Source organism: Adiantum capillus-veneris, unplaced genomic scaffold (genome assembly GCF_014529385.1).
Source record: "Adiantum capillus-veneris isolate H3 unplaced genomic scaffold, ASM1452938v2 Hic_scaffold_303, whole genome shotgun sequence".
NCBI classification, from domain to species: Eukaryota; Viridiplantae; Streptophyta; class Polypodiopsida; order Polypodiales; family Pteridaceae; genus Adiantum; species Adiantum capillus-veneris.
This window is the reverse complement of record NW_028221423.1, coordinates 89,390-105,002: the sequence shown is the minus strand read 5'-3', so window position 1 is coordinate 105,002 and position 15,613 is coordinate 89,390. Positions and strand designations below refer to the sequence as shown.

The 15,613-nt window shown below is 42.1% G+C and overlaps 1 pseudogene; it reads left to right on the top strand.

The window, feature by feature from the left end:
- The window catches only part of LOC147417250 (uncharacterized), a 53,313-nt pseudogene extending 40,794 nt beyond the window's left edge, over positions 1–12,519 (top strand).
- Positions 12,520–15,613: the final 3,094 nt, after the last annotated feature.

Sequence of the window (15,613 nt, the reverse complement as noted above, 5' to 3'; positions counted from 1 at the left end):
CTTTGGACATGAAGCCTCAACTTCCCAATCAAGGGAGTAACGGAGGCTTGTTGTCCCTTGAAAGCTGCATCAACCACTACTATATCTCCCATCTCAAAAGCTTGAATGCCCAACTTGGTGGCCAACTCCATTGATATGAAGTTAAGAGTAGAGCCAGGGTTAAACAAGATGAAGGCATCATGCTCTCTAACCTTTCCCCAAGCATAGGAAAGTGATGATCCTTTGCAATGAGCATCCTCTTTTGGAGCTTCGATGGTGGAAGCCCTAGGAATCTCATTGCGAGTATTCTTCTTGGGGCAAGAACGATAGCCATGTCCTTGCTCCCCACACTTGAAACACTTATGGTCCTTGCGAAAAGCTTCAAGCTCTTCAGGAGAGAGTTTGTTTTTACCTTTGTAAACTCCCTTCTCCTTGGACCGATTGTTATTGTTGTTGGAATTGAATTGGGAAGTATTTTGAACATTGGTTTTTCCCTTTGCATCATTTTTGTCTTTGTTTTCCATGGGCTTGACATTACGTCTAGCCCCTTGATGGAAATTGATGCGTGAAGCAACCATGGTGTGATGGATTACTTCGCTAATAGTACCAGGCCGTTGAGAGTTGATGTATTCGGCCATCTCTTCAAGTAATCCCGCACAAAATTGCTGCCTTTGCTCGGCAAAGTCTATCTTTTGAAAGACAGTAGCCTTGAGATGTAAATCCCAAAACTTGTCTACATATTTGTGGATAGACTCATGGGAGAGGAGCTTCAAGCTGCGCCATTCGGTAAGCACTTTGTCCTTTGCATCGCTTGCAAGGAATTGCTTCATGATGGAAACTCGTAGAGTTTTCCATGTCTTTGAGGCTTCACCATTTCCACAAGGCTAGCCCACCATTCACGAGCTGATTTTTGGAAGTGCATAGCTACATGGCGTAGCTTGGAGGACTCTGTGAAGCCCTCATCTCCAAAGGCCGCATCAAATTGCTGGATGAAGGCCAACACTTTGTCCGTAGCACTGAAGGTTCCATCATAGGTGAGAAAAGAGATACTCTTTCCTCCCTCCTTGAACTTCTTTAGCTTTTGTGACCTTCGCCATGCTAGAAATGATTTGCGATGTCCTCCCCTCTTGTATTCTCTAGGAGAATAGCCATAACTTTCGTCGGAAGAGGAGGAGGTGAAGAAGAAGGAGAAGAGGGTGACGTCTTCCTAGCCCTTTTATTCCTTTGTTTCCTCTCTTGCCTTTCAGAGTGATGAGGAGAAGGACTATGTGTTGATCTTTTCCTCTTGGGAGGAGTGGGCCATCGTCTAGACCGCCGTCTTCGTGGAGTCACATCTTCAGAGGAACTTAAACTTTCATTGCTTTCTTGCTCTTTGGATTCCTCCTCTCGAATGGGAGAGAGTCTTCTTTTGGGGGTCTCTTCAAGAGGCCTCCTAAGCTCTCTCTCCTCTTGGAGAGGAAGGGAAATGCGATAAGCACGAAGTTGTTCAGTAACTTTGGCTTGCAAAGCAGGGTTGCCCATAGCTTGCTGCAACCTAGTGACGAGATAATTCACAAACATGGGAGCATCATCATTAGCACCTTCATGTGCAAAATCAAAGCTATCAATGTTCATTCTACTCTCTTGATTATTGTCAGCTATGTTCACAAAATTTATGTATGTACTTAGTGTATGCTTTGGCAATTCAAAACCTTAGTTGCCGCTCCTCTTAGCCTTTGAAAATCGGCTCTTAAGGATCTACACCCACGGCTCGAAGTAGTTAATTATAGAGAGTAGAGGAGTAGGTCTAACATAGGAGAGATGCCAAGGGCTAGCTCCTTTTGGACTTCTTATGGATCAATAATGGTAAAGCTGTAGGGAAATCTAAAAAGACTCCATTATTAAGTCCAAAGCTCCCGAGGTGTGCACCATCCCCCACATAGTGGGATCAACAAAACTGATAATAGATCCCAGTTCCACTTACCCTAATATAATTAACAACATCAACCATTTATAGGCTACTTAAGGACCTCTCTTCTTAAGCAAGAAAAGAGAAACCAAATGCTCTGATACCAATGTAATGGAATTGTCCTATTTAATTTGAGAGTAGCAGAAATTAATGAGAGTACTTTTGAGAAATGACTTTGTGAGCATAGCGGGTGAACATAATTGAAGATAGCAACATAATCATAGCAATTAGAAAACTTGGCATGAACAATACTTTTGCAAGAGAGAGAATTCAGAGAACATGAAAACATTTGAGGACCGGATTTATGTGAATCCGGTCCCCCCTCCAATAGGCATTTGTATTATGATTTATCCCATTAAGAGAAACTTGTTTATGATTTATGAATTATGATTTATGATTTATCCCCCTCCAATATTGCTTGGGTCGACCCCCCCTTGTAGCTCATGCTTGAAGCTCATTGGACCCCTCCAGGCCTAGCCAATCACAAGCAAGAGGCATTACAAGCAGCAAGGGTAGCCTTGAGACAAGTGTCCCCCTTTACCCTTTGAGAGAGAGTCTAGATAAATGCTAAATCATTTAATTAAATCTCCTAAATTATTATTGGAACCCTTGGGTGGCCAACCAATAGGCTTCAGGCACACCATGAGGGCAACATGAGGAGGAACTTGACAAGTGTCCCTTTTGCTTTCTTTGTGCCATGCATGCCTTGTGTGAGTGTGTGGGTGTTCTGTCTCATTCCCCCTCATGTAGGGCTTGCCCCCTAGTTGTAGGGATTGAATCTTTGACTTTTTGACACCTCAATCCCCTCATGCATAGGCCCAGTTCCCACCACAAGCTTGGCTCATAAGACTTTAAGCTTGGGCTGGGTTCACCTCAAGTGCAACCTAGCAACCCAAGCATGTCAAGCACCTCAAGCATCTCAATAATTAAGCACCTCAAGCATATCAAGAACCTCAATCATCAAGAACCTCAAGCACCTTAGTCATCAAGCATGACAAGCAGGACAAGCACCTCGAGCTGGGTCGGGTTCCCGCACCTCAAGCTCAGCCCTAGCTTACCTAAGGTCAAAGGCCTTTTACACACATTATTGGAGGTCTTCAATGAAGCTAACCATAAGGTCTTATGCTCCATTTTTTAGCCTTGCTTTTTGATAGACCATCTCTCATTTGGGCCCCTTTACTATTGGCCCCGTGTTGAGATAGATCTATAAGCACATGTCCTTTTATTCTCCCACATTAAGTGATCAATTTAATATGAGAAAATCATTTGGGTTGGTTAGATATTAGATATTATATTTTATGACATCTATGGCCATTCAACATGGAATCAAAGCAAGCCAATGGAAAAGTTTTGAAGAAAGTGAGCAGGCGTGCTGGAGCTGCTGACAACTAAGCCTGGGAAGACGCAACCTGCCTTGATACCAATTGTTGGAATTAGGGTTGCAAGAAAAACACACACAACTTGGAGAAGACGAAGGAAGCTCAAGGCACATAACAGAGAGTGTATTACTTAGTGTGCAATGGAAAGAGAGATAGCCCTAGAATGATAGGAGAGTATATAATGCGTGGGGGACAAAACCTCCTAGTGAGGAAAAAAATGCCCAGCGGTCCTAAGCATGTTCACACACATCACTACCACCTGTATACGGTAGCAATTTTTTTTGGAAATGAGAAACCAAAAGGGGAATACAAAAACGTAGAAGTTTTTCTTCTTGCACCCTTGCATTCCATAAATATCATTATAGATATGCCTTTCATAATCATTAGATTCCTACTATGGATTACACACACAATGGTTTTTAAAAAGTATGGAAAATTGATCATGCTCTCTAGTGTAAAATCCCTTGAAATGTTTCCCTTTATCTCTTAGACACAAGCTCTTCATACACTACACAATCATAGACCCTCATCTCAAATAGGCTTATCACATGGGCTATGTTTGCCAAAGTTTTTAAACGTTTGATCCCATATCAACCTGGTTGTGATAGACTCTAGTCCATTTGAATATGCACTTAGTACGTGTTGTTAAATCTCTAATATTACTACCTTTAATCTTATGCATTAAAAAAATTATGATGGTGCTACTTGTCTTCCATCTTGAATTGAATGATGCATACAAATTGGATATGAACTTATGATTACTCATATTTGATGCTTTTTATTTTGTCCATCCCACACTATTGTGATTACACCTTTCTTTCACAATTAGTACTACAAGAATTGCACATATCTCAATAAGCTGGACACAGGGTATCTCAACTACTCTTTCTACTTGTGAGAATATTGATTCTATTGGCCTAAAAAGAAACATGATGCAGCCTTTAGTTTTGTGTCCATGTGCATGGTATATTAGCATGTAAAAGGAACAATGTGAAGAATCAAGGATCCCTTATGTCTTTATCAATTTGTTTCACGCCTTAGAAAGAATTATTTGTGGTTTTTTATTATATAAGTTTTCCTCTCACTCTGAAATAGCATGATGTGATGTGGAGCATTGTTGGTAAATTTAGTAGAATGATATATTTTATTGCATGCAATAAAACTATTGACTACACCACAAGATACCAAGGTTTTCATCAACAATGTGTTTTCTTATCATGGTTTTCCTAAAGAAACCATCTCGGATAGATGTTCATGTTCATGTAATCACTTTCAAATAGCTCAATTTTCTACTTTGGGATGTAAAATTGATTTCAGATTTACTTTCCATTATAAAAATAATGGTCAAACTAAATCTATTCTTAGCACTATTTAGACCTCCTTAGGTTCTACATGATTGCTAAACAGTTATCATACATGATAATTTGACTCCACAAGGATCGCACAAGGAGATCCACTATATTATGCTTGGGGATGGCAATGTTTTCATTTTGGAAGAAGGGCTGGATGATCATGCCTATAGTGCTCTAAAGAAATCTCTACCACAGCAAGTGGAGGTTGCAAAGGCTATTACTATAGCAATTGGCCATGCAAGCTATGCTTATGCTTGTGTTGCGCTTCGGTGGGAGAGTCTCGAATAGATACGAGCAGGTTCAATGGATTCAGGGACCACAAATTCTTGGGCATGGGGGAGCAATTGAAAATACTACTTATCTTGCCAAGGGCTTTTGCTTAGTTAGATTCAAGGAGGATTTTGATGTCTCAAAGATCCTTGATAAAAATCCCCTTATATTTAACAGGACAACTGTCTGTGTGGTACCATGGGAGCCAGTATTTAATTTTTTTATTTATAGTCTTTATGATTTATCCTATCTCGTTCAAGTTCGTAGGTTTGCCTAGTTGGCTCCGAGATAATATCAAGATGTTTGCCATTCAACAGGGCACCCCTTTGTTTGAGGAGTCTAGGCAGCACATCCAACCGGGTTTGTATAGGCTGGAATGTTTCTAGGAAACCACCAAAGAGCATGGTGATCAATGTTGGAGCTAGCCTAATAACTATTCCTCTCAATTTTGGGACCTACTTTCGGGCTTTCTTTGAGTGTAACAAATTTGGTCACTTTGCCAAGGATTGCCACACGAAGACGAAAGTAAAATGACAATCGTAAAATGCAAGATTCCATTATAGGGGATGGAAATCAAGTCTTTGTTAAGGAAACATCTATGGAAGAGAGTGAGAAACAGGTAAAGAGTAACGAAGTGACAATCAAAGGCAAGGAAAAAGAGGCTATGATTTTTGGCAATGAATCGTCCTTTTTGCTTCTACTCCTAAGCTTCTGATAGTAACAACTACATTGACTGTGCAAGTCACAGAGCTGAAGAGGGTCAAAAGGATGAAGGTAGTGGCAAGATAATCCATGTCACTAGAAGCTAATAGTGCCTTGAAAGGGAAAGGCACCTCTCCACCCCCCACTCATCTGAATAACCTTTGGACTCTACTAGGATCAGAGCTACGAATATTGGGAAGGGGTGGGATGTTGAAGAGTTCGCCCCCTCTCCCCATGATCCCCACATTACAAATGCTATCCTGGAATGTGAAGGGAATAATAACAAAAGAGAACCAAGAAAAGATTTGGTAGTGCATGAAGAGGAGAAAAGTTATTAATTGTTGATTTCTTCAGGAACACCACCTTGATGCCTCAATTCTAAGAAACCAAATTCTTGGGGAAATGTTGTTTTTTAATGGCACCACTCTTGACGGATTTAATGGAATGATGACATGAGTTCATAGAGATCTGGAGTCTAAAGTTGTTTTTCAACAGCCGACCGGAAGGGCTCTTGTGGTGTCTATTAAGGTACATAACAACTTGTTATGTTCTAGACAAAATAGGTAGGCCCCTTCAAGCATTCTTGCTAGGGGAAAGCATAAGAAACAGGTTTTCCTTGAGGATAAATGGGCTCTAGTTGATGCTTGGAAGACTCGCCCTTGGAAGAATGATGCGGGGTTCACTGACCACAATCTTTAATCCTCCCAATGACTTGATAGACTCTATTTCTCTCATAATGGAGATTCAATACCTTCTTCATTGCTTATGCAAGTCCTTGTGAATGAAAGTCTCTCAGATCATTTTCCTCTTCTTGGTGGAACCTTGGTATTTTCTTTAGGGGAACTACATCATCCATAAGATGCCAATAAATTACTTCTCACCTACCCAAATCTATCTAAAAACTCTCACTTCAAGGCTCTAGAGTCTTGGGTTGTGGAAGGATCGAGCCATGGGATCACCCAGGAAAGGGCTGCCACATGGAAAAAATTTAGTAAAAAAATCCAAACTGTAATAAAGAGAGTAGGACAGATGCTTAAAAAGGCTAACGACCATACAATTTTATTTTTCAAATCTAGATTTGAGGAGCTAAGCCATAAGAAAATGCAAGGCAAGGCCTCAGATTAAGATTACAATGAATGGTTGAAGATCAAGTAGAGATTGCATGAAAGGGAAATGGAGGAGACTAATCTCCTTAGGCTTTACGCCAAGGAGAGGGGCCATTAGGAAAAATATGAACCCTCTTGGGGTCCTTTGGGATTAAGGTTATTAATTAGAGGCCAGCCAATGAGAAGAGGGTGGTGGACACACTCTATGCCCTAAAAAATGTAGGGGGACAAAGTAGTCTTACACTTCTTAATGGGCTCTTACCTAGTAAGAGGGGAAGGGGGGGGGGGGGGAGTGCGCCATATGGAACCTCCAACTTCCCTCCTTTTTGATCCGGTTTTGAAAAAATCCCCAAAATTTTCAAAACTCAAATCTTATCTTCTTAAAACCCCCGTAAATCTATTTTATGGTCAAAAAAGCATTTTTGACCTCAAAAAGTCAAAACGTGCACACAAAAACCCTAAAATTCAATTTTTTTTAAATTTTTTTTGAAAAAACTTTTTTTACTATTCAGAACCTCCCCAAAAGTAGTCCTTAGGCAAAAAGTGATTTTCTCTCTCTAGAACCCCTTTTCCAACCCCTCGTTGGTTGCAACCATCACACTCATCCTCTACTCCAACACTCTCTCTCTACACCATCTGCATTGCTGTAGCAAGGAAGCTTCTCTCTTCTCCCCTACCACCTTCCATTGCCACACCAAGCAAGGGTTATCCACCTTCTCCTCCCATTGCCACACCAAGTAAGGGTTAACCACCTTCTCCTATCACTTTATCCCACCTACATTGTAGCAACAAGCAAGGTCTTGCTCCTCCTCCTAATTTTCTTTGTTCAACCATGGCCAGCTCTACTTCGCAAAGGCGGCCAAAGGATGAGGTAATAGCACTTGCATGCCACAACACTAGAGGTATAGATGATGAGTGGGTTCCACAAGAGTTCACCAAAGGTGCTTGGGTATACATGCAACCATATCTATTGGCCCTCAGCGTGTGCGAAATTGTGCAAACTTGGATCATCATTGGAAAATAAAGCTCCTTGGCTTCAAGAAATGCAAAGACAAGGGGACCGTAGCCATTGTGCAACATGTTTTCTCAATGTCAAGCATGCAATTGCAACAACCACCTCTATTTCCAATACATTGTAAGTACATGTTTTGAGAATACAAAGATAGGTGTGAAATCACAATGTAATGTTATTATGGATTCATACTTAAGATTTTCCATGCATTTATAGTCATATTTCCATCCACGTTGGTGGAGGAGCAGCCACTACATAGTCTCTTCGGAATATTCAATGCTATACATGCGGATATTGGAGCAACAATTTTTGCACATCTTTGCCCAACCAAATTGGTTCATAGAAGGATTATCTTCTATTCTCACTCCTATATTGTTCCTAGTTCTACACAAGAGTTTGGAACGCTTGAACCCATCAAAGTAACTTCCTTATTAAGTATGGAGTGGCCGGTGCCAGATTTGTGGTCGGTAGCATCTTTCAAGCAAAAGATGATAATAGATGTCCAAAACTCGTTGAAATACTGTAAAGCTTCTAGGTCTGTGGGCTTGAGTTGGTGTTTGCCTATTCACTGTTTTGTGCACATTTTTAAAGAGTTTAGATTTGTGGAGACTACCACAATGCTTGTATGTAAAGATGTGCATTATGAGGAAATAGGAAGGCTTTTAGAAGAGGACTGGGGTTTTGTGGAGGGCATGCACAATGGGGACCGATGCCGTTGTAAGGTTGGAGCTTCAGGTATTGAAATGTGCTATTTGAAATCCCGCACCTCCTTGTACATACAATTCCACTATGATCATTGAATGTGCAAGCTTGGAGTGTGGACTCCCTTACAGAGTGTAGACGACGCTATTGCAAGATTTGACATTGCAGTGAAGATGCCCAATGATGCTTTGGAGGCAGTCCAAGTGAACAAGCATTGGACTCTCAGTAATGTGCGACAACATTTGGTTTTATGGGTTTTGAGGCTCTTCAACAAGCACAATTTTGTTTACAAGGTCACAAGGTGAGAATCCTTCCACCACATTTTCAATACATCATAGTTTGTCGATCATTGGATGCTTATTGTAATGAATGTCTGCAGATTGGGAAGAGAATGGAAGACAAATTGAAGGTTGAGGAGGACTAGGGGATGGATGGAACTATGGTATCGCTCTGATAACTTTGTAACTCTTGCAATTTTGAAAACGATCCCTGATGTTATCAACATGATTTTCTTTGGCAAAACATGTCTTTGAATATAATTTTTTGCATTGAGATAAGAGATCATTTTTTAGTGAAAGTGCCTTTTTTTTAATGTCTTTAAAAAAGGGACCAATATAAAGGGGGGCCGCATAACTCATTCACTATTTTCATTTTGCCAACTCTTGAGCTCCTCCACTCTCTATCTACACCCTAGGCTAGACATGGATGCTTCCACAACCTTTGCATCTACACCCACATCCACCCCTTTGTCATGCTTCATCCTCTCCCTCGAGGACACCAAATACAAAGGGAAGTTCGACCTCCACACCTTTTTTACTCATCTCCCTGACCTTGACGCCACAATATATTGCCCTTCACATGGATGCATTTGCCTAGATTTTTGCGTTACTGGAGGAGCACATCATAGAATATTCTGTATCTATCTCCCCACATGCAGGGATGTGGGTGCCTTGCAATATTTTGCGCTACATACACAAAGGTGATCACTCATTCTCCAAGCGGTTGCGACAATTCCAAGAAATTGCCACTGACGCATGCCATTTCTTGGATGAGCAATCCTCAGGGGTGTCAGCGCTCAAGAAGCGCAAGTTGGGGGTGGAGTACCTTTCTCGGCTAGCAACATTTATCTTCTTGGTGAGCGAGGAACCTGATTTGGAGGAGCTCCACTTACCACACCTTCAGGTTGGGTCCTTTATCAAGGACACCAAGGAGCAGGAGGTTATCCCCATGAATCTTGTAGCAGAAGGAAAGACACTTCGGCTCGAGTACCCCAAGGGGCGCGAGGAAGTGGTTGAGGAATCCATAATTGTGGGTGGCCCTAGTGACACTCTAGTGCCACGACCATTGACGGATGTGGCTATCCTAGAGGTAGAAATCAGCCGCTTCTCCTTAGTGGTAGTGGATGGGGAGGAGTATGTGTTTATGCATGAATTGGAGAAAGCATTTGGCCTACACATGGATGATGAATGCTTGAGCGTGCTATGCAATAGAACCAAATGTCCCTTAGACAATACGCCAGATGCCCTAGAAAGCAAGCTCTTGCCACTTGGGGACTCTGTTTTGCTGACACTCTTGCAGTTGTATGTGCAGAGGTCTTGGCAGCAGAGTAGTTGCACTTGGTTGAGGAAGAACTCCAAGCCACACAAGCCAAGGTTGAGGCCGCTAGGATGCCTATGCCACTATGCAACCCCCCATCTGATGATCCAAAGCTCGTAGCTGCGGTGCATGGGAGCATTGACTTGGATGGAAAGGGCAACAGGGAGGAGGATGACAAGGAGAAGGAGGTAAACTCTATCCTAATTCTCATGTTTATTTTTTATCCTTCATTGTCTTTCTTCTCAACATTCATTGGTTTATGACAGGACGTCGTGGAGGTTGATGATTCTGCTTCAAGAATGGTGGCAAGCAGACGGGCTTTAGACCTCAGTCTTCCCTTGCACATTACCTAGGAAAAATCCCCCCTGGCCATTATCCATAATAAATTTACTCCCCAAGCCCATTTTATGACTTGGTCGTTGAAAGCTTTGAACAAGTTTTTGTGTTGAGCACCACTGCGCAAACTGCGCATCTTGTGTTCCTAGTGCGCAGATCCCTTGTATGCACAACATTTGGCAGTGGCTTTCATGGTAAAGTGCTTGCCCAGATAGGGATACATGCTTTCATTGGCTCAACTGACCCAAAGGCCATAGCGAAGTCCCTCTTAACTGGGGAGTTTCCTTATGCGCAAGATAGGCGCAAGGAAATGGTCAAGATGAACTCCTCACATACATGATGTAAAATCACCTTTTTGGAAGTAATAAAAAATATTCTAAATTGTCTCTCTATCTTGTAAATTCTTCTAAATGTGATTTGTCAATCTCGAAAATTGATGTAATTGGTGATATGTTTCAATAAGCTGTGTCTTTTTTGCTTGAAGTAACAACACAGCGGAAGTTGGATGCACATGATACTTCTTTCAACTTAGCTTAATTCTGGGGAAAGTATAAAACACATCTGAGTGAAATGAAGCGGTTTCTCTAAAGTAATGATGAAAAACCAATTGCTTTCAGTTAATTTGTGTTTTCTAAGTATCCTTGGGGGTAGAGAAGCCTACCAGGTGCCAAAAAAAGGGTGGCCACAAAGGCGCACAAATGGCCCATCCATCAGTTTTTGATGACCAATTTGTGCGCCCTTGTCGCCATCCTTTTTTTGGCATATGGAGAATATGTTTGCACTCAAGGACACTAAAAAGGTGAAATTAATTCTGAACTTAAGTTTTCAAGCACACTATCACCTGCTTCAGCTCTATCTAATACATCCCTGCACCAAAAGGCCCAATTACATTGGACATTTGAAAATCTAATTTAATGTTGCATAGACACTTGGTTTCACAATATGTTCAATTTTTTGATATCCTATGGGGTAAACAAAGCTTGAAATTGCTAAAAAAAGGGTGGCCACAAGGGCGCACGAATGGCCCATCCATCAGTTTTGGATGGCCAATTTGCACGCCCTTGTGGCCACCCTTTTGTTGGCAGATGGAGTATATGTTTGCATTCAAGGAAACTAGAAAAGGTGAGATCAACTTTGAATTTAAGTTTTCAAGCATACTATCACTTGCTTCAGCTCTACCTAATACATCCCTACACCAAAAGGCCCAATTACATTGGACATTTGAAAAATCTAACTTAATGTTGCATAGACACCTGTTTTCACAATATGTTAATTTTTTTGATATCCTACGGGATAAACAAAGCTTGAAATTGCAAGAAAAGGGTGGCCACAAGGGCCACACATGGATAATAGACACAGTAGACACAATTGTTGATCATATTCTCATTGCAAATTCATCTCATTACAAAGATAAGGGTGTGAAATACAAAAAGAGGGGTAGCTTTGGCTAATGCTTGAAGTCTCGTCGCAATCGACGTGCAAACTGCATATCTTTTGGCTGTATTGTCACTCGCTTTGCATGAATGGTGCATAGGTTGGTATCTTCCAACACGGAAATGATGTGGGCCTCCGCAGCTTCTTGAATAGCCTCTAGTGCTATTGCTTGCATTCTATATTGATTTCCATAGCTTTGAAGCACCTCCTTCACTATGCGAGCAAAGGGAGCGCGTCAAATTAAAAGCTCTGTAGTCTTCTAATAGTGGCGGATTTTTGTGAATTCCCTTGCTATTTTTTGACGCCGCTACGGTTGTCTTGGGGGCACTTGTAGATTTGCTGGCCGGTGACGTTTAGGCTTCTTGAAAAGAATTGACTTTGCACCTGTTTACATGCTCAGGGGCTGGATCTACAGCCTCTTCTGATTCATCCTCTTCCCTTGGCTCCCGATCTTGTCCTGTGGGGAGAGCTCCCTAGCCTCGAGGCAGTGTCTTTCCCCCAATGGGCACCCGGTGTGTGCGTGGTATATCAGCTCGCTACCATGGTGGCTCTGTCTCTGATCCAGTGTCTGTATGGACCACCCGAGTTCTGGATGGTCTTGCTTGTGATTGGTGGTGTGGTGGCTCCTCCCTATGGGACTCTATTGTTTGCTGGGCCTCTTCTTCTCTCCAGCGCTGGGCGCCTTGCTTCATTCTTTTTCTAGGTGTTTGTTCTTGTGGACGTGCAGATTCTACAGCCCTCGATGACTCTGGTGTCCTACTACCATGCCCATTGCCAGAAGAGTTCCTAGAACGGCCAGGTGTTTGTGGCCGTTTTCTTGTGCCTTTAAGCCATGCCGGCTTCTCACATCCTTGGAGGGTGTTTTTGTTGGGAGGCGGATGCTCTTTAACGGTTTGTTTGGTGCACGCCATTTGGTATGGTAAGAGATCACTTGTTCTTAAGAAATGAGTGGTTTATGAGAGCATGCAATATTTATAAGGGCCCATTAAAAAAGGGCACCGTTCACACTAATTTTGCAAAAAAAAACTATTATTTTTTAAATGAACATGTCGTTAAGAGTTGGACCCTGCGTTCACGTGTAGTGACTTGTGTAGAATAAACTTTGACCCTTGTCGCACTCTACATTGCCACCATACAACATGCTTGGCGGGACTTGCGACATTTGTCACTTGCTGCTATGCTCTTGACGATTCCATTTCCGCACTTCAATAGCAATCCTGGATTGTCGCGCACGCTCCATTGTGAGCTTACGAGCAAATGTTGTGCGAAAAAAACCAGTTGAACATCTCCTCCAAATAATTGGATTGCACCATTCCACCACCATGTCGAGTATTTTTGAAGTACACTCCCCTTGCACGATAATGAGACTTCTCCATGCCTTGAGTGCTAGAAATTTCAAGCAATCCATACTTGTGCATAAAAAATGCACCATGCGCAAAAAAGTTATGCTGTTCACATGAGTAAACGATCCACATTATTTAATGAAAAAAATCCCTTGTAATAAATTCACCATGTACATAGCTTACCATGTAATGTGTGATGTTATTTTCACCCCAAGAAAGGGTGAAGACGTTGGTAAAATCCGCCAAGGCTTCTTGAAATGATTGGTGTTGTTCTTCTGTTGTGCTGTTAAGGCCCATAAGCTTGACCATTTTATCAAAATGTGTCCAAACTTGCTTGCGCTTATTTGCAAGCTCGCCATTTGAATCATTGTCAGTAGTAGCTTTGCATAACTCCTTCCAAAGCTCCCAAAGGTGACCTACTTTCTGGTTGGAGCTGTTTTGAGCAGCATATCGACTTGGCTTTCCTTGGGAAACTTTCTTCAAAAAGTGTCTGGATTTTTGTCCACTCATTGGCACTTGTTGAGCAATTTTGTGTGCCTCCCCTGTGTTCTTTGCAGCAACGATAGACACATTTCCACTGTGATAGCCAATGGAATTCAAGAGTACCTCCATCGCTTCCTAGGACTTTTCCAATGGTTTCATTGTGAAAGCATAGTCAATGTGGAGCTTCAATAGCCTATCAAAAATGCGCATGAATGCGTGTAATGTAAACAAATGTACATTTGATAGAGGAAATGGAAAGATTGGACTCCAAGCGTGGTCCTTTTGGTCACGGTCTGGGGGCATTGAGTGTGGGACACCTCAGAATAGACGCTTCCCATTCTCTACCTTCATCTCCGACATCACGACAATCCAACCCTTGTTCTCCATGCCCTTGCCATGGAAGCATGGAGCCGACCTTTGCAGTTTTCTTGTGTGATTTTTGTCCATTAGGTTTGTACCCTCGAGTGCAAAATGGACAAGGCATGAGAGAAGAAGCCCCTGGTTTGCAGCCAAGCAAACACTTTATGGTCTTCAAGTCCCCACCTAAGTGCCACTCCACATCATAGCTACCAAAATCCTCAACCTCCAACTTCTGACCTGCAAATTGGGAGTGATTACTTCTGTGATCCATGGAGTTCTCTCAAAAATCCATGAAAATACTCCGTTGGTCTCTTTGGGCACCTCAATAGCACCCAACCACCAAATGTCTTTCTCTCATTTCACGCTAAAAGATGGGGTGGGCGATGGCTCGACTAAATCCCTTAGCTTGGTTTGCAAAAGGGCATCGTTTATTAGAGTGACACTTAGCCTCTTTAATCTTCGACCTTTCACTATTTGACACTCATCGAGTTTCAGCACAAAAGCGACCTTTGTGCCAAGCACTACAAAATAAATATTTTGCCAAGACCTTAAACTTCAAAGTCTATGATAAGAAAAAAACCAAAAGAAAAAAGTATACTGTGTCACCTTCTTCAGGTAGCTCGTAAAATCTAAGCATGGCTTGTTGAAGTCCTCTAAGCTCCACAAAAATATTGTTCCACATTGTGTAAGGGAAGCCCTTCTCTGAAGGTCTTATGGATTGTTTCTTACCTTTTCCCTTGTCTTTGTTGCGCACAAAGCATAAAGGGAGCATAAAGGGAAGTTGGCATTGTGTCCTCAATGTGTAGGTATGTCCCAATGCGGGAGAACACATCTTTGTTTGTGGCCTTCTTTGCGAGGTTGACCTTGTGAGAAATGGGAAATAGATTTTCCACAATGCCATGCTCTTTGAGGGCATCCTTTAGGAGTTGGAAAATAGCCTGATAGGCTTTGGTGCTGATTCCAGCCTCATCACAAGCTTTTGCACGTCATCACTAATCACATTTCTCAATTAACCACGTCATCATCACTAACCACATTTCTCAATTTACGCATAAGGTCCTTGGTGACTGCATCCTTAATGTGCTTACCTCCAGGTGATTGTAAGATAGAAATCACATCCTGGGTATTGAAACAACTAGTGAGAAGGTTGACTCGATCATCTTGGCTTGTTTCACCGCATGCTTCCTAGATAAATTTTCTAGCAACCAATAAAAATAAATGTTAGAGAATAGTGTGAAGTAAGAATGCCTCATGCAAGTAAAGACCAAATCACCTTGTGGCTGTCACTCGTCGTTTGCATGCTCCTTCCGAATGTGCAAGAGTTTCAATGGATGAATACGTGCGTTTGCGTTGTCTTGCACCAAGGGGTGTTTCTTTCAAGTATGTGATGGTGTTGGCAAGATTCTTAATGCGGGATTCCTTTTCTTGCATTTGTTGTTGAAGAGTTTCAACCACCCTCTCCGAAGAGGCAACACTCTCTTGTAATGCCGTCGTCTTGAGGTGAAGAGCTTGACATTCGTGCATCCACATATGCAAAGAAGCACCTACACCCATACACAACCGCTTGCAATAGCCTAACAAGCCTGCTTCTCCCCTCCCAGAAATTGAAAA